This window comes from Mercurialis annua, linkage group LG8, assembly GCF_937616625.2.
Source record: "Mercurialis annua linkage group LG8, ddMerAnnu1.2, whole genome shotgun sequence".
Lineage (NCBI taxonomy): Eukaryota > Viridiplantae > Streptophyta > Magnoliopsida > Malpighiales > Euphorbiaceae > Mercurialis > Mercurialis annua.
The window spans coordinates 17,585,362-17,607,958 of NC_065577.1; the positions used below are offsets into that span (position 1 = coordinate 17,585,362).

A 22,597-nucleotide genomic window follows, 5' to 3' on the forward strand; every position below is an offset into this window, starting at 1 on the left:
TTAACACCTTTATTAAAAACGCGATCGCACTTCGAGACCATACATCACGTATTATATGTTTTCAGAAAATACCATTAAAACTTTTTCTCATTTAATGAAAACACATTTCTGAAAACTGGGTTCTTAAAACCCCGATTGTATTTCAAGAAAACAGAGCGCAAACATCAATCTCATATGACGTACATGTTTTGTTTCCAATACAATCCTAAATTGCTAAAAAATATGAAACCAGTGTATCTAATAAAACTTGTTAAAGCATTTTAGAAAACACGTAGCTTTCCGATCATATACAAATACAGTTGCTCAAATCATAGTTTATCAAAATAAGTTTGAACAGTTGTAAACAAAAAAACAGACTTCCCAGTACCCAACTACTTGCAGCTCTAGAGGTATGGTTGACATTGACTTACAGAATTATTGTGGAAGTTTGACCTTGTACTAGATAACCTGAAAGGTAAACATTAGGGAGGTTCAGAAATATAAATATTTCTGAGTGAGTTCACACATTTACAAATGAATAATCAGATCACATATATATAAAACATTTGTATATATAAAATATTACCAATTACATGATCAAAATGAAACACTGCAAGGTACACAATTGTATGGGTCTCAACCTACACGACATGGGCCTTATACTGTGAACTGAATCACTGCCGTCTAAGCCAGTGTTTGACTGTAACCGTCAAACTACCATCACAGTCTTACATGTGACCATAACCGTTTAGTCATCTCAGACTGTTAAGTCAAGGTCGCTAACACTTTCAACGCCCAATAACATTAACCGACCTCTATGTCAGACACAGTCTCGTATCACTCGTACTACTGGTGATAACACAATCCTATTGACAACCAATAGGAAGCTTGTTCCAATGAATATTTCATGGGTATGTTATCCTAGTGCGATTTCTTATTTAAAGCATTTCAAATAATAGTATTCAAAATAAAAACCACAAAGTTAACTCACAGAATTGATGTCCCACAAAAGCATATTTTCCTGCTAGCCCACTAGTCAAACACCGTGGTGTTTAGACTTGTCAGATTGATACTCGTCGCATCTAGTTAGAATTGAAATATCAAAACAGTATCAGACATCGATTCCCTAACTTTAGTCCTATCGTATAAACGATAGACTTTAACAATTGTCGTTTATAAACGACTCTTTTATTATATCTAATTCTATTAGATATAACCTATTTTTCATTTCTCGATATAATCGATTGATAAATTCATTAAAACGTTGTAATAAACCAATTACTTTTCATTTTATTTCTCCTTTTCTTTTAATAGGCTTAAATAACATATAACTTAATTAAAACGTCGTAACGTTTTAATCCAAATATCTTTAATTTATTTTATAACGTTTAAATCTTTTAAACATCCTAGTCCATTTTTTAATAGTTCATGCAAATCCTTTTCGGGTCGATTAGAATGATCGTGATTAAATCAAACTAATTGAATCGAACCAATTGAATCGAACCAATTGAATCGAACCGATTTAATCAGACCAGATCGAATCGAACCATTTTTAGTAAAATGTCCAAATTAGTCTCTTCAGCTCCCCGACCTACTTCTGAACTTGAATCTCAATCCAAACATCAATACAACATTCAACTCAATCCAATTCTGCAATTTAAACCTTAAACCGATACTAAATCGATTCGATACGGTCGACGTTATAAATTTAATTATAATCTGAATTATTAATAACCGAATTCAAATTAACGGTTATTATCTCGAACATGTGCGAATAATTAAAGAAATCGGAACGGATTGCCTGCGACAAAACCCTAATTTGCGCCCCCACTGAGAGAAGAAGCATCTCTCTACTTCTAGTCTGAATCGCGAAACGGATTGCCCGTGACAAAACCTTAATTCGCGTCCCCATTGAGAGAAGAAGCACCTCTCTACTTCTTCTCATTTCAATCAAATGAGTTCTGTACTCATTTGTGAGCATCCAACAACATATATATATTACTGCTAAAATATTTTTTAGTCCAAGTAGCTTAATTATGTACTTTAATACAATTTCTTAATTAGTTGTCCGTAGTTCAAATGGAGAATAATTCTGAATTTTATGAAACTTTACTTAAAAATTTCATAAAATATGAAACGAATAAAAATATAATGTTTATTCCAATCTGATTTATATTGTACTTTTTAATAAATCTTTGAAGATTTATTAGGTCCAAATAAGTGCCGCTGAATAAAATTACTACATCCAAATTTCATAAAAATTTGGCGTTAGTTTCGTCAAATTATTTCGCGAATACTAACATCAAAATTATTCGCTCTATAAATTATTCAAAATTATCCGTAGTTCAAATGGATAATAATTCTGAATTTTATGAAACTTTACTTATAAATTTCATAAAATATGAAACGAATAAATATATAATGTTTATTCCAATCCGATTTATATTGTACTTTTTAATAAATCTTTGAAGACTTATTAGGTCCAAATAAGTGCCGCTGAATAAAATTACTACATCCAAATTTCATAAAAATTTGGCGTTAGTTTCGTCAAATTATTTCGCGAATACTAACATCAAAATTATTCGCTCTATAAATTATTTAATATTAATTTGGACTATTTAGTAATTTAATAATTGAAAATTAGTTGAAGTAAAAATTTAGAAACTAAAGTGGAGAGTTTGCCTTTCTTGGCCATCACTCACCCAACCTTACCTTTTCCTTTTTTTAATTTAATTATTCTTATTATATATATATATATATATATATATATATATATATATATATATATATATATATATATATATATATATATATATATATATATATAATTTTTTTTAATAACTCATCGAGACATCCGAGTTTCGACATTTTAATAACTCATCGAAACTAAAGATAAGATTATTAATTGGATCACAAAAAACGATCAAATTATCTTAATATTTTTAGAGTTATTATAATATATAAAAAAGGATTCAAACTATTTTTGAAATATTTCCAGGATCTTTATTGATGGTATATTAATCTATTGAAACACGAACAATGTGAGATATTAATGTTTCCAATTCTCAGAGAATGTTAGAATTAAGTTAAGTTATCCAAATAGAAGTGACATTTTTGAGACACGAGAAGTTTTAATTGACATCTAGTTAATCTGAGAAAGATTCAAGTGGTTAATAAGTGGAAGTAACCAATATGGTTATAAAAATAAGTAATATTTTGGATTTCACAGAATACTGCGAATGTTGTTTGCAAGATTTTTCACAAAAATCTTTGCATCAGCAATAATATTTAACTAGAGAAATATAAATGCTGATCAGGAAAATCAACATATAGTAAGATTTGAGGATTTAATGAAATGATTGATTAGTGTAAATGTACTAGTAAGACCAGAAGATGCGTAAGAGTTATAGTACACGAGAGGATTTAAAAGTCAAGTAGAGATATGTTATCATATAGGATGATCATGTTATTTAATATGTTCCTTGATAAATGAGAAAGCACAAAGTAACTACCAATGCATGATATGAAATTTGAATATAAGTAATGACGATAGAAGTCAAGAATCACTACTTGTATGATACAACATGTAAGTTACCTAAGGATTAATGGTCAATGAAGTTGGATTCTAGAAAACAAGAAGATACATGGTAAGTAAAACCGAAAGGTTATAATATAAGAAAAATATTATATAGAGTGTTACTAGTATGTGCCCTAGGGCCATTTGATCGTAAATATTTGTAGAACCTATCCCAATGGAAAAGATATATATATGTTATATTTGAACTAAATGTCTCATCAATTAAGTATTCATATATTACGTATTGTCCTTATCATATTGTGATAGAATCTATTCTTAAGGTGATAAGAATATGAGTGACAGATTCTATTATACAAGTGATCTAAATCAATGTTCACGGTCAATGCGGTCCTGCAAATAAGGGCATTTCATTATCCCGGAAAGATCGTCACCTCTGTTTATTCTCCTAATTAGTAAAGAGTAACTAATTAAATGGAAGTAGTGAGTCTCATACTACTTGATAGGGATCAAAATATATATGTGGACACTAAATGTGTTGAGTGAGTCAAACAAGTGATGCTAGATAACCTATACATGGTATTTCATAAAAGTCAATTTAATGTCTTCTAGTTCAAAATTATACATATGTTCTTTGACTTGTGGTGACACTATCTTGTACATAGGTTATTAGAATTTGATACTCTTTATCCCTAGATATTTCATGAGATAGTGCCGCGGGATGTGTTGGCTCTATTTAGTTGTATATGGAGATATGGGTTGAATCTAGAAAGGATTCATCACTCCGGATGAACAAAGACTAGATTCTATGTTATCTCAAATTGTTCTTGATTGATGATAAAACTTGCACATGTGTATATGACTTACTTAGAAAGTTCTTTCTATTAGAATTCATATTCGACAAGACTTAGAACTGAGAGATGAGGTCATATGATCAAGACAACTAATATTTGACTTAACCGTGACACTAGTCGAGATCAGAATCTTAGATGAAGGGAAATTTGGGTGTATGGTAATTATGAACATTGGTTCGTAAAGAATGTATTGAAACATTCATTTCTATTTGGGGGTGGTGATATGTTGCTAGACATCACTCTCGATCTACGAGAATTAATAATTTAATATAAGAAAGGTGCCTCTTATGACTCTCGTTGCCATATAGATGTGAACCTAGTTAGTCACACACTATACAGTGTGCAACCGATTGAGTTTACAAAAGATCGATTTCATAAAGATATTAGCAAATCTCGAAAATTAATCTAAGATGAAAAACAAGTAAAAATTATGTTAGAGTTATAAATTAGTAGGAATCTAATTGTATTTTCCATGTTTATCAGGGACTAATTTATAAGAGTTATAAATTAGTAGAAACCTAATTATATTTTAACCAAATTTTATGATTAGAAGGCTTAAAGTAAATAATTAGTGTAATTAGAGATACTTAAAGCACTAACCATAAATTAGTAGAATGATGATGCAATATGGTGATGTCATGTGAATGATGTCACGAAGATGATGTCATGTAGATAATGCCATGGAGATGATGTCATAAGTGTCACATATGTAGCTAGATGTTACATAGTGATAATACCTAAACTAATTATGCAGCACTTGTCTTGCCTAACGACACTAAACATCCAAACCTTTATATAGATCATAGATGTTAAGGAAACAGACACACCAAAACACACATTTCACTACAACACTAAGTTGTAGAGGGAGAAAATACTTGAAAGAGTTCAAGTAGTCATCAATCACGGAAATAACTTGGCAACATATTTCATATATCCGAGCACGAACGTAATCACGACGAGAGTTTGAGCTTATGGTGGCTCGGCAAGATGAAATATTGTGGATTACATCAAGGCGACGATTCAATCGGACGCATACTCGTGTGGACGAGCTTGAGGTCGCCGTACTTTCGGGATTACAAGAATCGTTGGAGAGTTGACATCGGTATTCTTCTTATGATTCCTAGATGCGTGCTATAATTACTAAATGATACGGAGATACATTTGTTATTGATATTGATCAATTTATGGATCCGTATTGTTGGAATTTTGATTTTGAATTGAAATACACAATACAGACTCACGCATCCCGGTGTGCCAACAATGGTATTAGAGCTACCGTATCATCAAGTATTAACGCTTTATGATTGCATGCATGTATAAATAATCATGGACTTAGGAACTATTATTGGGCATGTAATTTATAATTTTTAGGGCATAGGTCTTGTTTGCAAAAACGAGCAAGCGCTATTATTATATTATTTACATTTTGTTAAATTGTGTCTAGGAAATTGGTACTTAAGTATTCCACTCGTGACCCTCCAATCTATCCTGAGAATTTTTCTAATATGATTATTTAACACAATACATAACTCTCTTGTGCATTATGTTGTTATCAACAGAACGTGCGTAACAAGAGAATTAAACGAAAAACCAAAAAAAAAATTCATAAAAAACCAAAATGCTGGAAAGGGGGTTTCACACGCGGGAAAAAGTTTCCGACTAAAAAAAACGTAATTTTTTTGTTTTTAAAGATCAACGATCGGTTGAGGCTTTTCGAGTTTCTAGGATAATTCCTTGATACCTAAATGATGCAGAAATTACATAGTGAATGATTAGGGAATCATTTCAAAGATATGTAATAGTTTGCTCATTCTTTTGTCGCTAAAGAATGAGACCTAGGATGTCCATGATCATACATGTGTGGTTGCATGATTCATTTTAGTTTTAATATGTATGTGATAAATGCTAAAATGTGATGTGTGCTTAGTGAGACGAATAACATAAGACTCTAATAAATCTTCCTAAGAGTTGAAAGATTAAGTATATACTAATTAATAATTAAATTTAATTATCAATGGCTCTCCATTGGAGTAATAACCTAACACGCTTTGAGTTATCATCTTGTTGGCTATGAATACATAGGGGTGAAATGATATCGTTAAGAGAAGTTGTTGAGTTTATTGTTAAGCATGAGATACTACGGTATATTCGATATAATATACGGCGAAAACGATAATTAGGCGTACCCAAGTTGTATATTATTCAAATCGATACATCTTAATTGATTCAAGGCCTAATCACTCAAAACCTCCTCACCTTTAGACTTTTTAAAATTCCACCCCGACGTTGAAAAGTTGTCAATTTTACCCACTTTTAAATTTTCTGTTTTCAATTGTACCCCAATTTTTTAGTTTTTCTTAATTTTTTTACTTAAATGATGAAATCATTCAATAAACTAAGTTTAAAGATGACTTAAATTCTTTTTTATTCAAAAAAGTACAAATAAGTCATTTTTTTAAAAAACTAACTAAAAACCATAATTAAGTTAACACTAATTTAAATTCTCAATTAATTTAAGTAAATTTAAATAAATTATAAAAATATACAATTAATATATGCCAGACATGGAGAATGTTTTTAAAATTTTTCCAAATAAAAAAGATGTTAATTTAATATTTCAGGATATAATCGAAACACAAAAATGCAAAATAGGGTAAAATTGACAAGTTTATAATGTTAGGGTAGGATTGAAAAGTGGCTAATATATCCGGGTATTTTAAGGCATTAGGCCTTGATTCAACGAGTTAAACTTAACTAATGTGAAAATCGAAGAATAACATTCAGTATGAGGGTGAAAGCATTAGGAGTCGGAAATGATTGAACCTCGTATGAGATATAATGAACAAGTAGTTAGTTCACTTATATATCATTTTGATCCCAAGAATAGCATTAAGTAGTTGAGGAAAAAATAAATGAATATAAGAATTCATTAACTCACATGAAATTTTTTCCAACGAAAATTTACGTTTCCTATTTTAGAAGTGTAGGATTTGAAAACGATAGTGGGAGGCCATTTTGACAAAGACCAAATCATTACGATTAAATATACAAAATAACATGATTACTAATTAGAGATATTTGATGTCTAAAGGATATTAAGATTTAATAGAATTATATAAAGTGACATTCACGATAGTAATCGGCTAGTAGTTAAAAATAGTTTTTGATTGATTAAGACATTTTGATACCTCTAAGGTTTTTGCGAAAAAGAAATGCACATCGATTAATAAAGAAAATGTTTTTTATTTTTTAATATGTAGGACACTATAAGTCATTGTCTGAAATATTTGGAATATTTGGAAGGCGGTTTGCTCAATAAAAAAAAAGTCTTTCTTTTATCAAACCTAAAGACATTTAAAATGAAATTGAATTAAGTATTAAGAATACTTAAAAGGGAAGTGTTTATTTTGTCACACCGAATGACATTGAAATAAAAATTGCATTAAGTATTGTGAATACTTCAAGGGCAATGACGACAGGAACAACAATTTCATCAAGAATATGTCTATCTCATGTTTTAATGTCAATTGCTTATTTAAAAGTTTGGATATTGAATACCGATGCTAATTCTTACATTTGTTTATCCTTTACGAATTTAGTAAATTGAGAAAGATAGGAAAAATATGAAGTAATCTTAGAGTTCTAAAATGACAAAATAGTTGGGATAAGAGCTGTCACGACCCGAAATCTCGAGCCGAGACCGGCGTTAATAAATCGGAATGGTAATTCCAAAACTCGTAACAAGCCTTTAAACACTAATAAAAAACAGTGCGATTGTGACAGAAATTTGTGAAGGAAAGTATCCGTCACCAATTAGTGACAGATTTGTGAGGGATCTATATTTTTGTGACGGAATATGTGATAGATATTGTATTTGGTCGCGCATTACTATTTGTGACAGATTTGTGACGTTTTTGTGACGGAATTTTGTAACGGATTAAAATTCTGTGGTAACGGAATAGTGATGGATTTATCCGTCATAAATTTTTGTGACGGAAATTATCGTCACAATATCTAAAATAGACATTGTCCGTCACAATTCCGTCCCAAAAGTTGTGACGAAGATAATATGTGTCACAAGTTTATGACGAAAATGTGACGGATGTTCAATGTAAATCCCAAAACACATCGTTTTGCTTTTATTGAACTTAACTCTCATTTTTTCCTTCTAAACAATTAAACCCTAACAATCTCTCATATGTTGTTCTTCTTCTTCCTCTTATTGTGTTGGGAAAATTTACGATTGGCGCTTCCTTTTTAGTTTTCAGAAGATTGGCGCCTCTTTTTTTTTTAAGAAGATTGGCGCCTCTTATCAGGTTGGGAAAACAAACCTAAAATTTTATTATCAAATCTGGTTTGACCCTTTCGATTTCTTTTTTTCCCCTCTGTTTGTATGATTATAAACATTCTTATGAAATCTCTTCTTCATATTCATTCAGAAACATTATAAAGTGAATCGCAATATTGCTTTATCCAGGTAATCGTAATGTTGTTTTTGTTTTCCTTTAATTTCTTGACCTAATAAATGCACAAATGTAATGTTTGACAATTAGGATTAATAAGCATCTGATCATGACAACTTAGGGTTGCAATAATTAATTTTTAAAAAATTGCAGTTTCTTGTGTGATTAAATAAGAAGAATTGAATGAGTTTGAATTACTTTGATAGAATGGTTTGATTTTTTATCATTTGTTTTTTAATTGTTTAATCTTTGTTTGTCAACCCTTTTCTGGGTTGCGTTCTACGAAAAAGAGCGTTTAAATCGGGTGGTTTTCAGCTTATTAAAATGTTTTATTTCTAATTTAAAGGTCAATATAATGTTAAGTTTATGTTCATCAACACATTTCTGCATTTGTTTTTTTATTATGTAAAGTAAGATGAAAGTAAAATAAGATGAAAGTAAAGTAAGATCAAAGTAAAAGGTGAAAGAGATTTCACTGTGTCCTTTACTCTTTGGATAGTCTATAATTATTTCATTGGTTGCTCACACTTTCAATAGAAGGCAAGAGAGGCTAGAGCAAGCAACAAGGGCTGATTTGAAATCAAAGGAAAAAGAGGAGTTTCTAAAATGTAAGTTACTGTTTTTTCCTTTTTTTCCTTTGCTTATTGGCTCTTAATTTATGTGTTTGGGTTTTGCTGCACATTGTCCCATTTTTTCCTTGAATTTATTTGTTCCACCTATGTTTGGAGACTTTCTTTTCAATAATTCAATATGTTTAATACAAGAATTAGTTAGTGAAAGAACATTGATGAGTCAGTTTATTCTTAAAACATATTTCATCTGATGACCATATCAAATTAGAAAGTGATAAGACATTATCTCTTCAAATAAAGAGTGCTTTTTTGTATCAGCTTTATATCTAATTGAAGTTTCGGTACTTGATTATTTACGAAAGAGTGACTGTGAGTTGTATTTTAAATTTAAATGCTTCTTGTGATTACATTTGCCCTATTCCGAAAGTATGTCGTAATCACATTTTCCTTTTAGTATATTGTGTTGTGTTGTTTTTGAATTTAAATTTGTTGTGCTCAATTTTTGCATGTTACCAGTTTTGGTTTTTTAATGGGGCATCATCATGCTCATTCTATTTAATTTCTGAATACTGATTATCTTAAATTGGTAATTAATACTGTTTTTGTTCTATTTTTTATATATATTTTAAAGAAATTACAAAGCTTGTAGATGGATGTCACTTTACATAGGATTAATTTGAATAATAAATTAAAGAATTAATGCATTGTTACTTTGTGAGTTATGATCATCAGAATAATATTGTAATTCTTTACTAGATAATGATTTTCTTAGATATACTCTTTTTTAATCAGTGTTTTTACGGAAACTTTTAGCTTAGCAGAAAGCTCTCTTTAGGACCCTTTTCAACCTAAGCTCACTTTAAATGGTTTGTTTTTGAAATAACATTGTGTTTGTAACTCACATAATCTCGCTCTCATATGTGCATCAATGGAGATGGATGCATATGAACTGTGGATATAAAGCTAGGATCATGAATTTGTATTGCTTTTGTTGTTGCTTTACTGAATTGTTTTTCTTTCTTTCATCCGCTGTCGGTGTATGCATTGCAGGTTTGCTAATCGAAGTGCAGAGGGAATTGAACTCCAATTAGCTAAGTTCAGGTCTGTTTCCTTTTGAAATTTTGTTATTAAATTTCATTAAACTTTGAAAAGCATCTGCTGATTGGTATTTCGTTATGTTTGATAAATGTAAATTTGTTGATCTCTGTTTACTGTAAGATAATTGTAGATTTTAATTAAATAATAAATAGTAAGATTTGACTGAGAATGATCAACTCAGGTTGAAGAGGCTTCGTGGAAGGCATTTTACCATTGGTTCTTCTTTTCCTAATTTACCATTTTTGCTCATGTTGCTTGAAACTTGATACGACTTATGGTTGCTCAAGCTTAAAAATGTTTACTGCTTTGTTTGATTCACATTTGATGCCATTATGTTCAGCTTTTGAGAAAAATACTATGTTAGTTTAGTTTTGGCTGATCTAATGCTCTTATAGGTTGTTTGTTGATTTGTCCAATTAATGACTATTTATTATTGAAATTAAAACTGTTAATGAATTGGTTTTTGTAACTATTTATTGGTATTTCAGTTAGTCTTGTGATTATTGAGGGAAAATTTGTTAATTGGATATTTTCAGTTGGATGTTTGTGCATTTATTATGTCAAATTGATTGTTTATAAATGTGAAACTCTTTAAATCAGTGGGGATATGTTTAGATATCATAAGTACTTAATTAACTTGAATTCCTTCTAAGAGAAGTTACTATTTCTTCTGTGTTAGACCTGTTTTATGTATACATATTATTGCGCTTTTACATTAAAAATGTATAATTTTTGGAATGAATTTAGAGATCATTAGTATGGACCGAGAATGGATGTATGTTCTGTTACAAGATGGATATTTGCATCCACTATTTGCACAAGGCGTGGAAGAATTTGTGGAATTTTGAAAAAGACATCCTGAATTCTTGGATGGTGCGAAGATAAGGTGCCCTTGTAATCACACAAAGTGTCGAAACAAGAGTTATCTTGATGAGGTGACAGTGATGTGTCATCTTGGAAAACATGGATTCATGAAGAACTACTATTGCTGGTACAATCATGGAGAAACTTATGTACCCAATTCAGCCCGACCTAATAACATATATTTAGAAGATGCATGCCACCAAGCTGAAACCAATAACGCTAGTTATTTGTTTCGATCTATGATGGATGATGTTATTGGTCCTTCTAGTGGTCTTTATTCAACTGAAGATTTCATAGATCCTCCTCATGTTTCACATTCAATGGAAGAGATCCCAAACTTGGATGCACAACGTTTATATGACATGCTTAGGCATCTGAACAAGAGTTATGGGAAGGAAATCCAGGAGGACATTCTCAGTTACTGTTGTTGCTAAACTTATGAACTGGAAAGAAGAATTTCATTTTTCAGAAAGGTTATATGATGAACTCTGCAAGTTTTTGTCAAAGGTACTACCTACTGATAATGTAATGACCGATAGCTTTTATAGCACGAAGTTAGTGCAGAAATTGGGCTTACTGGTAGAAGTTATTGATTGTCGCAAGCAAGGATGTATGCTATTTTAGAACGAAGATATTGGCCTTAATAGCTATAAGGTTTGTGGTCATCCTCGATTTAAAAAGCAAGGACGTGGTTCCAATAAGCGGAAAACAAATAAACCTTATAAGAAGATGCATTATTTTCTACTAAAACCACGTTTGCAGAGATTGTATGCTTCACATACAACTTCAAACCACATGAGGTGGCATGGTGAACATGAATAGGAAGAAGATGGCATAATGCGTCATTGTTCAGATTCTCCTCCTTGGAAGCCTTTTAATGAGGCAAATCCCTCATTTGCTTCTGAAGTTCGAAATGTTCGACTAGAGTTGTGTACCGATGGGTTTCAACCCTTTGGACAAACAGGGCGACAATATTCATCTTGGCCAATAATAGTGACACCGTACAATTTACCACCCGGTATGTGCATGAAAGATGAATACATGTTCTTGACAGCCATCATCCCCGGTCCAAAAAATCCTAAAGACAAGTTAGATTTTTTTTTTACAACCTCTAATTGCTGAGTTGAAACATTTATGGGAGGTTGGTGTGAGCACGTATGATATTTCGGCTAGGTAGAATTTTGAAATGAGATCTGCCCTTACGTGGACGATTAGTGATTTTCCATGTTACTCAATGTTATCAGGGTGGAGTACAAGAGGAAAGTTAGCTTGTCCTCATTGCATGGGTGATTCTGATGCATTCCAATTGACAAAAGGCCGCAAGACGTCGTGGTTTGACAATCATCAAAAGTTTCTACCACCAGATCATTCATTTAGAAGAAACAAAAAGTGGTTTAGAAAAGGTGAGGTAGTACAAAAAATTATTCTTGATATGCAATCTGGTTCAGCAATACTTGATGAAATAGAACATCTTGGGCTGAAAAAAGTAACAAACAATAAATGCAGAAGAAGAAAATGTGCATATATCTAAATTATATGGTTGTGCATTGAAAAAAAGAAGCATTTTTTGGGATTTGCCTTATTGGAGATCTAATTTAATAAGGCATAATTTGGATGTGATGCATATTGAGAAAAACTTATTTGATAATATTCTTAATACGGTGATGAATGTTTCGGGAAAAACGAAAGATAATGCAAAATCTAGAGACGATTTGAAGGAGTTTTGCAATCGCCCTGAGCTGCACCAAGATGAATATCCAGGAAAATACCCAAAGACTTCTTTCACACTTGACAAAAAGGGATGGAAGAATTGTGTAATTGGGTTAGAGAACTCAAATTTCCAGATGGGTATGTTTCCAACATGGGTCGATGTGTTGACATGAAGAAATTAAAATTTTACGGGATGAAGAGGCATGATTCTCATGTGTTTATTCAAAGACTAATTCCAATTGCATTTTGTGAATTGTTGCCTGCTAATGTGTGGCAAGTATTGACAGAACTAAACCTTTTTTTCAAAAGTCTAACATCCACTGTCATTAGAAGAGAAGAAAATATACATTTGGAGCAAGAGATTCCAATAATATTATGTAAGCTTGAGCGTATCATTCCTCTAAACTTCTTTGACCCAATGAAGCATCTTCCGATTCATTTGCCGCAAGAAGCGCGAATAGCTGGTCCAATTCAATATCGATGGATGTACCCTTTTGAGAGGTATTGCTAATAATAACGTTATCTATGATATAAGCTATAATGAAATTTATATAAAATTTTAAGTAAATTTTGTAATTAAAGCATATAATTGTAGGTATCTTCGCAGGCTGAAAAATAATGTGACTAATAAATCTCAAGTTGAAGGTTCAATTTCTAATGCATATTTGGTTGAAGAAACTGCTTCGTTTTGTGCACATTACTTCAAGCCTACTATTCCTACAAGGCATAGGAGAGAGCCACATAATGATGATGGTGGAGCTGATTTAAATGCCCCTCCTAGAATGTTGTCAATTTTTAAACACCCGGGTCGATCTATGGGTCAAGCTAAATCCAGATATTTAGAGGATAAAGAATATCATGCAGCTCATACTTATATACTATTAAATTACGTTGAAGTGAAGCCATATATAAAGTAACTATGTAGTAATTATCTAAATATTTGTATGAGAAGATTAATCCTAAGGATTTATTTTTCCATACAGTATATATGAAGATGAATTGGATTCAATAATCCAATTATTACCAACACTGAGGTTGAGTTGAAACTGGAAAATGATTTTGCAGAATGGTTTGAGAAATATGTAAGCATGTAAATACTTAATACAATTTTAACTATAGTAAATACTGTTCGTACCTTCAATTATTTTGAATTTTGATTATTTGATTCTTTCACCAGGCACATACTGAGATACCAAACATTACAAACCCAATTATGCAAGACCTTGCCAAAGGTCCGTTGCATGAGGTGAAATGGTACTCTGGATACTATGTTAATGGATATAAATTTCATACCGAAGGACATGGTTCAAACAGATTAACCACGAATAGTGGAGTATGCATTAGAGGTTCAAATAGTAGCACTAGTGAATTTGACTTTTATGGTAAATTGACAGAGATCTTAGAATTGGATTATCCGGCATTACTGATTAAAAAGGTCGTCGTATTTAAATGTTCTTGGTTTGATCCGACTCCAAGGATGGGTACAAGAGTGCATCCGCAACTTAAACTTGTTGATGTTAATTGTCGTAGAGCTTTCAGTAAATATGAGCCATTTATTATGGCTGTCCAAGCAGAACAAGTGCATTATTTAAGATATCATACTTCAAAATGAAATGATTGGTTAGATGTTTATAAAATTAAACGAAGGTTTGTCGTGGAGGTACCAGAGAGAAGCAGCCTACCAGTGTCACCAACGATATTTGCATACCAGGAGGATTCTATTGAATAACATGAAGTGGATAGCCAAGTTGATGTCAATGAAACCTTGATATAATTTCAAGATTGAATTTCTATAACTAAGTTAACAATTTAGGATCAGTAGCTATGTTTCTGAGTTTTGCATTAAATTAGTGAAGGTGATTATGGATGTTTTGGGTTTAAGTTATTGATTCATATGGTTATGAGTTATTTATTTTCCCTCCAAGCGATGATTAAATTGCTTGTAAATTTACTTTATTGCAGAACACCAGCAAGTGTGCACAAAGAAGTTGAACTAATTGCTAATCATCTTTAGAAGCTCTTAGTTGACCGCAGTGTTATTGGACTGTTTCAAACACAAGTAAGTTTGCTATTCCTTCCTCACTTAAGGTAGAATATTTAATTTGAAAAACCATCTATTACATATTGAGTTTATTATTGGCAATGAGTTTAATTCGAAGAACCATATAATATGAAGTAGAAAAATTATTGTACACAACCGTTGCGTCACGTCATTCGTGCAACAAACCAATTGTGCGTTAGCCATGTGGAAAATTGAATGATAAAAAAAATAAGTAATAATTAAAAGATTCCCTATTGCAAATGCTCATTGGCTTGATGTAAAAATGACGTGGCGCAACGGTTGCATGGGATAAACACTCTATGAAGTATGTAGAGAAGTGGTACATGCATTCAGAAATGTATGATACAAACTTGTATTCATAAATAAATTTAGGAATGATTGTTGCTTAGGAAATCATTTCCAAGAGGAGACGGTATAAGAAAATGCATCTCTCTTATCACAGGCTGAATCATAAAACAAAACTTTATTACCTCAAGAGCTGTTATTCCAAGAATTCCAGCACCTGTGCCATAGTCTAAGAAAAGCTCTCATACTTTTGTCGTCTTACAGCAGCAATAGACACAATCTAGAAGTAGGAAGCTTCTGATTGATATTTGATCAAAGTTTTCAATCTTTGAAATTTTAGAAAAGACGATGAACACTTTGAATTTGTTTTTTAGAATTTGTCACTCTGTTTTTTAGAATTTGTCATTGTGTCTTGGGCTTTATTTTATGCTTTTTCTTACAGATATGAAAAAACGTTTGCGTTACATAAAATCAAATAAACTGTCACGAGCAGCAACAACAAGAGTTGAACGACATTTACCAACATCGGTAGCGCCACCACCCCAACTACCCCCAACAACGCTAACACGATCAAAATCACCACCACCACCACCACCAAGAGTAGAGGCATCAGCAACGAGACCGGAATCATCAACCCAACGACCACCGCCACCATAAATAATAGAGGCATTAACAACAAGACCAGAATCATCAACACGACGACCACCACCCCCATTATCAATACCACCACCGCCACCTATACGAGATACACAAGCTCCGTCAATAAACAATGATGATCAATTTGAGACTCCACCTACACCACAATCTTGTACTACACCTCTTCCTAATCTTTCCATAGGATCCAACACAAACTAGCGGCATTCATCAGATGTTTCTTACGTATATGTTAAGGGTGAAAGGTTAGATAATATATAAATTGATTTCATTTATATTTTTTACTATAGTACAAGTTGGTAATATTATCTTTTAAATGACTTTTTGTTTATTTTAAAGGTTTCTTCCCAATGGTAATTCTATAGCTCGAAATTTATGTTTCGCATTTAGAGAGAAGCAAGATCCAGAGGGATACACTTGGGCTTCTGTTAATGCAAATATAAAAAAATTTATTGGCAGGATTTCGAGGTTAGAATACCTATATATTATTAAATTTATTATATAGTTAGAATACCATTATTAAATTCTATCATGTCTTTGATTAACATATTTTGATTTCTTTAATATTTCAGAGATTCTAATCATGGAGAGTTTGTTAAGGCCACATGGAATACGATTGCGTCAAATCACTACAACAAAACGCTTTCTAGATGGAGAAAATCATGGGAAACGGTAAAGAAACTACCTCAAGGTGTTAAACAAGATATTTGGGATAGCTGGCTTAAAAAATGGTAGTCAGATGATTGGAAAAAAAAAATCAAAACAAGATTCAAAGAATAGAAATTCAGAACCAAATGTTCCCGGTACCGGTGTTGCTAAGCATAGAAGAGGATCCAAATCTACTATAGAGCACACAACATTAATGGTAACTATTCATAATTTTAATTCTTATTCAGAAGAGTTTCTTCCCAATGGTTCTATTAGTATATACTTGCTTTTTGATTGATTAGTATTGCGAATTAAGTTAAATTGATGGTTTATGCCTATGGTGTTATTAGTTCCTTGAAGCTGTGAGTTGAAATGTTGAATATGGAATATTTAAGCTTGCTTTTGATTTCTGAGTTTTGATTTCTGTTAATCTAGATACATTCAGTTTTGTTTGTCTTATTTTGGATATTATGACTTGCTATGGCATTAATCTTTTTTGCCTTTTTTCACAAAACTGCATGATTATAGTTCAGTAACTTGGTATAATGTTGCTCTGGATGGACTATGGAGTCATTGCTGCAAGTTATTTTTATATGTTTGTCATTTAGAGTCACTTCTAATTAAGTACTGAGTTAGATGTCTTGATTGTAATGAACCAACAATAGTTAAAGATTTGATGCCAAACCTCATCTGAAAGAATTAAAGTTATTTGATATGGTTGAAAATATTTGGCAGTACCCCTTGTTATTTGATATGGTTGAAAATATTTGGCAGTACCCCTTGTTATTTGATGTGATATTCATTTCAGTTATTCAATATGGTTGAACATATTTGGCAGTACCCCTTGTTATTTGATGTGATATTCATTTCAGTTATGTCATTCTGATATATATTTAATATGTGGTGTTTAGGAGAAGGGAAATATTGGTGTGAATACATAGAGTATTTTTAAAAAGTTACATGAAAGGAATGATGGATCATTTGTTGATAGCAAATCACATGCTATTAGTGTAAGTTTTCTTAATTTGATTTATTTATTAAAGAAGTTCCGACCATGTATCTTATTTTGGTTCAATTATATATAGGATAAGATGGAAGCAGCGTTATCTCTTGCTACTCAACCATTAGATGATGGAACTATTCCAGAATTTCACATTAACCAGATATACTATGATGTTGTCGGTGGTAAGAAGAAGAGGCGTGTATATGGATTAGGCTCTCTAGCATGAGTCTTTTATCCTCAACATTCATCATCAATGTCTGCTTCTCAATCAGATTCTTCAACTAATGATGAGGTTGAAAAGATGATAGAGTTCTTGTTTGAGAAGGAACAAGCAATGGCAGCAAAGATGCATTCTCTGAACAACCAACAAGAGTCCTTGAACCAACAAAAAGCATCCCTACTAAAAATGCAAGAAAATTGTCTCCGACTAATGGAGAACTTATAGGGTGGTACACAACCTAATTAAGGAATATCAGCCGAGTTTTGAAGGTTGTAGCACATAATCAATGGCTCTTCCTTAGTAGTTGTTTTTGTTATCTATGCAACATTGAGACACAGGTTGTTTTTTTCTTTATATTATAACATTAAAACTATGTATGAAATATCTAAATTAATTGGCAGCTAATTTTTATTAAATTTAACTTTTTCTTCTTAAATTTATTACAATTTTAATTTCAATAAATCAGGTACGAGAAAATTAAATATTATCAATCATGCATGTAGTTTTGTGATGAATTTGTCACAATTTACTGACAGATTTGTGATGGATATATCTGTCACAAATATCAATACATCACAAGTTTGTAACAAACTTTGTGACGGATTTGCGACGAAGAATCCGTCACAAACTTGCATCCGTCGCAAATCCGTCACAAATTATTGAAGGATACATCTGTCACAAACTTCATTCCGTCACAAATCCGTCACTACATTATGACGGATTGGTGACAAAAAGTGTCATCACAAATTTGTGACGGATTGTTCAGTGTTGACAATTGACATTTGTGACGGAAGATTCCATTATTGATCTTTCACAATTTAGTGACGGATCCTATAATCCGTCACAAATTATTAGTTAGACCAAAATTGGTGGCGGTTGAAAATCTGTCACCAATCTATCACAAACTGATGTTTGTGACAGATTTTTCTGTCACAAACGCACTGTTTTTTTATAGTGAAAAATACGTATAAATTTTTTGCGAAAGCTATTTTCAAAATCCAAACGTCCATTCATAAACAAATTGTTTTCATAGGAACTCGGGTCTTATTGTGCGATGTCCCACATTCTAGCACCGCCCGTTCCAAAAAAAAAAGCGAACGGTTTTTAAAAGAGGTAATGAAAACATACACATCAGAGTTGCAAACATGCAAACCGTTTTACAAATATCCATAAAAACGTGGACTTGACTCTAGTGCAGCACTACTAATTTTGTACATACTTCAGACTTATGAAATAAGAATAGAAGTCCGGCTTGCCAAAATTTGACACTTGCACCAAACATTGTGGGGGTCAGTCGAAACTGAGTGAGGTCACTTAGTTTATAAATGCGTGTTCATAAAACATTGAAATCAATGCATAAAAGATTCAAGCGTATGCATCTGTATTCAAATATCTTACTGAAACCTTAACACTTATACAAACTTGGTATAAGGGTTACACAAATTAGAACTCTCGAACAAATCGAGCACTTATTCCTTATGGTAGGTTCACTACCATGTCGTATGATCCCGAGATAACTCACCGAGTATATCGGTACAACTACTTATGTCCAACAAAACAAATCAAAGAGTCTGGGAATAACTCAACCAGGCTTAACAAAAATGCTCAAGATAAAACGGAGCATAGCAATTATGCCCAAGATAAATCAACCGAGCTACTAAGAGCCATCCGTGGCTTTGAGGATAACGTCCTCTTACATTCACAAATCTCATTCCACATTCATAAATATCATTTTGTAGATCCTTTCAACTTATTGTACTAGGATCCGACTTCTAGACTCAACTGGTGATCACACAGCCTATTGACACCCAATAGGTAGTTTGTTTCATCGGGTACCTATACTGGCTTCAAATTACGATGCATGTATTTCAAAACAAGCAATCATTTTTAAATGATGTCATGCACTTTATATAACATATATCATAAAAGAAATGCATTTTAAAATACTTCAAATGTAAATAACCACATATGTACTCACGACCTGCTATTCTAATTCTATAATGACAGTGGCTGTCAAGCTCCCTGAGCTCCATTTCCACTAGTTGGTTGATTTGTTAAACCTATCACAAATATCAAATAGATACCGGGTTAAGAATCTAACTCGATAAGCACATAGATTCGAGAATCAACCTTACACCAAACTTATCAAATCATTTGTCTAACCCCGACATGTTCTATTTACGTATTGATATGTGATTTATACATATTTGATGTTGATTAGGTTTATTATTATAAACCTAAGTTCAAAGTGGTATTTGACTTATTTGTCAAATAACCAAGTCTATATTTGGTTTTAAACTTGTTTTCATAATATGTTATGTTTTGTAGAATATTTGTCCTCGTAATCGCTTACGGTTGCTAGCTGTAGAATAGCCCGACCCATAAAAAACACCACATTCTTAATGTTCAGAATGTCCTCTTTGACTTTCGTGTAAGTCTCGGAGTAAAAGTAGCACCCGAAGGTATCATAAATTATCCCATAAGTAAATAACTTGGGCTGTCCACAATTGCAGCACTGTTATGCACAACAGAATGTTCTGCTCTGTTTGGAAAACTTAGAGTCTATATCTGCAAAAACTCTAACCCGGACATTTTTAGCTAACACTCTTAAGTTTCCGTACAATTAAATTTAACTTAATTCGAAGCTATATAGATAGAGATATTGGCCTTCCAATATCCATGTTCTGCAGCGCAATATTTCCAACAACATCATCAAACTTTCATTCAATAAAACTTATCTCTAATCCATTCATATTAAGCTCTAGCAGCTTAAGAACATGCTTATTATCATCATTCAAACTCCAACTCACGTTCTTAGCATAGGGGCCGAACTATAGCTAGCATTTCACGTCCAATTTATTTATCAAAACAATGTAAACCTATAACTAGCATCACTAACTATCATTTATCATTCAAAACACCTATAAGTTGAACCAAAACATCAAATGACCATCCAGATTATTTATCAAATTACCAGAAACTCCTTTTCCTTGATGGATGATTATTGACGAAGCCCTTAGGTGCTAATTTCACCATGCAAATCCTTCCTCCAAGCTCAATTAAACCTTAGGCAAATCAATCAATAAAATCCCAATTCTTAGTTCATAAACCCTAACTTTCTTCTCTCTAATTACTCCAAAACCAATCAACTAAAACATAAGTTGAAGTTCTTATCTTTATTATCTTTGAGAATAGAGTTGTTTTGCTTGAATTCTTTTGAGGTTTGATGAAGCATTGTGAGAGATAGGGAGGAGGGGATGGTTCACGCATAAGGAGAAGAAGGAGAAGGGAAATCATTTTTTTCCCTATCTTAAAAGATATAAGACAGGCAAACATCATCAATTGTATTAGCAAGTTAAACTCCAATTTAACTCACTTACTATACCGACATGCTTAACTCTTCTTTATTTGTTGGAAATTCTTTTGTCCGACTAAGTCTTATTTATTATTAATAATAATAATTTTCCCTTTGAATTATTATTATTTCTTAACATATTATTAAAAAGGGGCAATGTCATAAAAATTCACGAACTTTACACATTTTCTCATTTTAATCATGCACTTTAAATTTTCTCATTTTCATGCACGAACTACCACTTTTTCTCAAATTCATGCACGGTGCTGAGGTGTAATTCGTTGAAGTGGAGGTCATTTTACACCAATGAATGAGTGACACCTTAGCACCGTTTATGAATTTGGGAAAAAGTGGTGGTTCGTGTATGAAAATGAGAAAATTTAAAATTTGTGATTAAAATGAGAAAAGGTGTAAAGTTCGTGATTTTTTTTTACATTAACCCTTTTAAACCTACCATTTCCAACCTACCTGGCCCAAATTACGAAACTTTAGGACTCGTGGCACGATTTTCTTATTTTAAAATTTTGGATTATTACAAGAGCTATAGGATCAATTTCAATTTTCTTAAATAAACATAATGTTGGACTTAAACAAGTTTTTTTACTTATCCAATATACATAGACATATAATATCTATATTTGTATGAAAAATTTGATAGTTGATTTTCTATTTACAAAGAACGTTTATAGTATTATGTTTGTTAATACGAATTTGGGTATGAGTTTGTACATGGTCTTTATTATTTGAATGTATTGTTGGCGCAGCGGGAGGCGCGGGTCCGAATCGTATATTTCAATTCAAAATTGAAATTCCAACAATTCGGATCATAAAGTTGATTGATCATATCAACAACAAATGGATCGTCGTATCACTTAGTAATTAAAGCACGCATCTAGGAATCGTAAGAAGAATACCTATGTCGATTCTCCAACGATTCTTGTAGTCCCGAAAGAACGGCGACTTCAAGCTCGTCCACACGAGTATGCATCCGATTGAATCCTCGCCTTGAAGTAATCCTGTAAGAGTTCCTCTTGCCGAGCAACCCTAAGCTCAAAGTCTCGCCGTGATCACTACCTTGCTCGGATGTATGAAAAATGTCGCCAAGTTTTTCCCATGATTGATGACTACTTGAACTCCGTCAAATGCTTTCTCTCTCTACAACTTTGTAGTGAGATGTGTGTTGTGTGGTGATAAAATGAGCAAAGCCAGGCTCTATGTATAAGGTAGAGCTTTTCTTAAGAATGCAACACCTTGCATGCTAGGTGTCACACACCAAGTAAAGGTGTTGCCACCAC

At 32.3% G+C, this 22,597-nt stretch overlaps 1 long non-coding RNA gene across 5 annotated transcripts; it reads left to right on the forward strand.

Moving 5' to 3' along the window:
* Positions 1 to 8,480: 8,480 nt before the first annotated feature.
* On the forward strand, positions 8,481 to 18,368 carry LOC126662344 (uncharacterized). Of its 5 annotated transcripts, XR_008789733.1 has the most exons (12): positions 8,481 to 8,845; positions 9,369 to 9,439; positions 10,454 to 10,504; positions 10,683 to 13,576; positions 13,671 to 14,157; positions 14,253 to 14,931; positions 15,038 to 15,134; positions 15,865 to 16,321; positions 16,416 to 16,544; positions 16,649 to 16,941; positions 17,636 to 17,734; positions 17,810 to 18,368. It is a non-coding gene; the product is annotated as an uncharacterized LOC126662344 (long non-coding RNA). The 5 variants fall into 5 exon arrangements; XR_008789735.1 differs by lacking the exons at positions 10,683 to 13,576; positions 13,671 to 14,157; positions 14,253 to 14,931 and having other exon boundaries at positions 8,528 to 8,684; positions 8,808 to 8,845; positions 9,372 to 9,439; XR_008789732.1 differs by lacking the exons at positions 10,683 to 13,576; positions 13,671 to 14,157; positions 14,253 to 14,931 and having other exon boundaries at positions 8,529 to 8,684; positions 8,808 to 8,845.
* Positions 18,369 to 22,597: the final 4,229 nt, after the last annotated feature.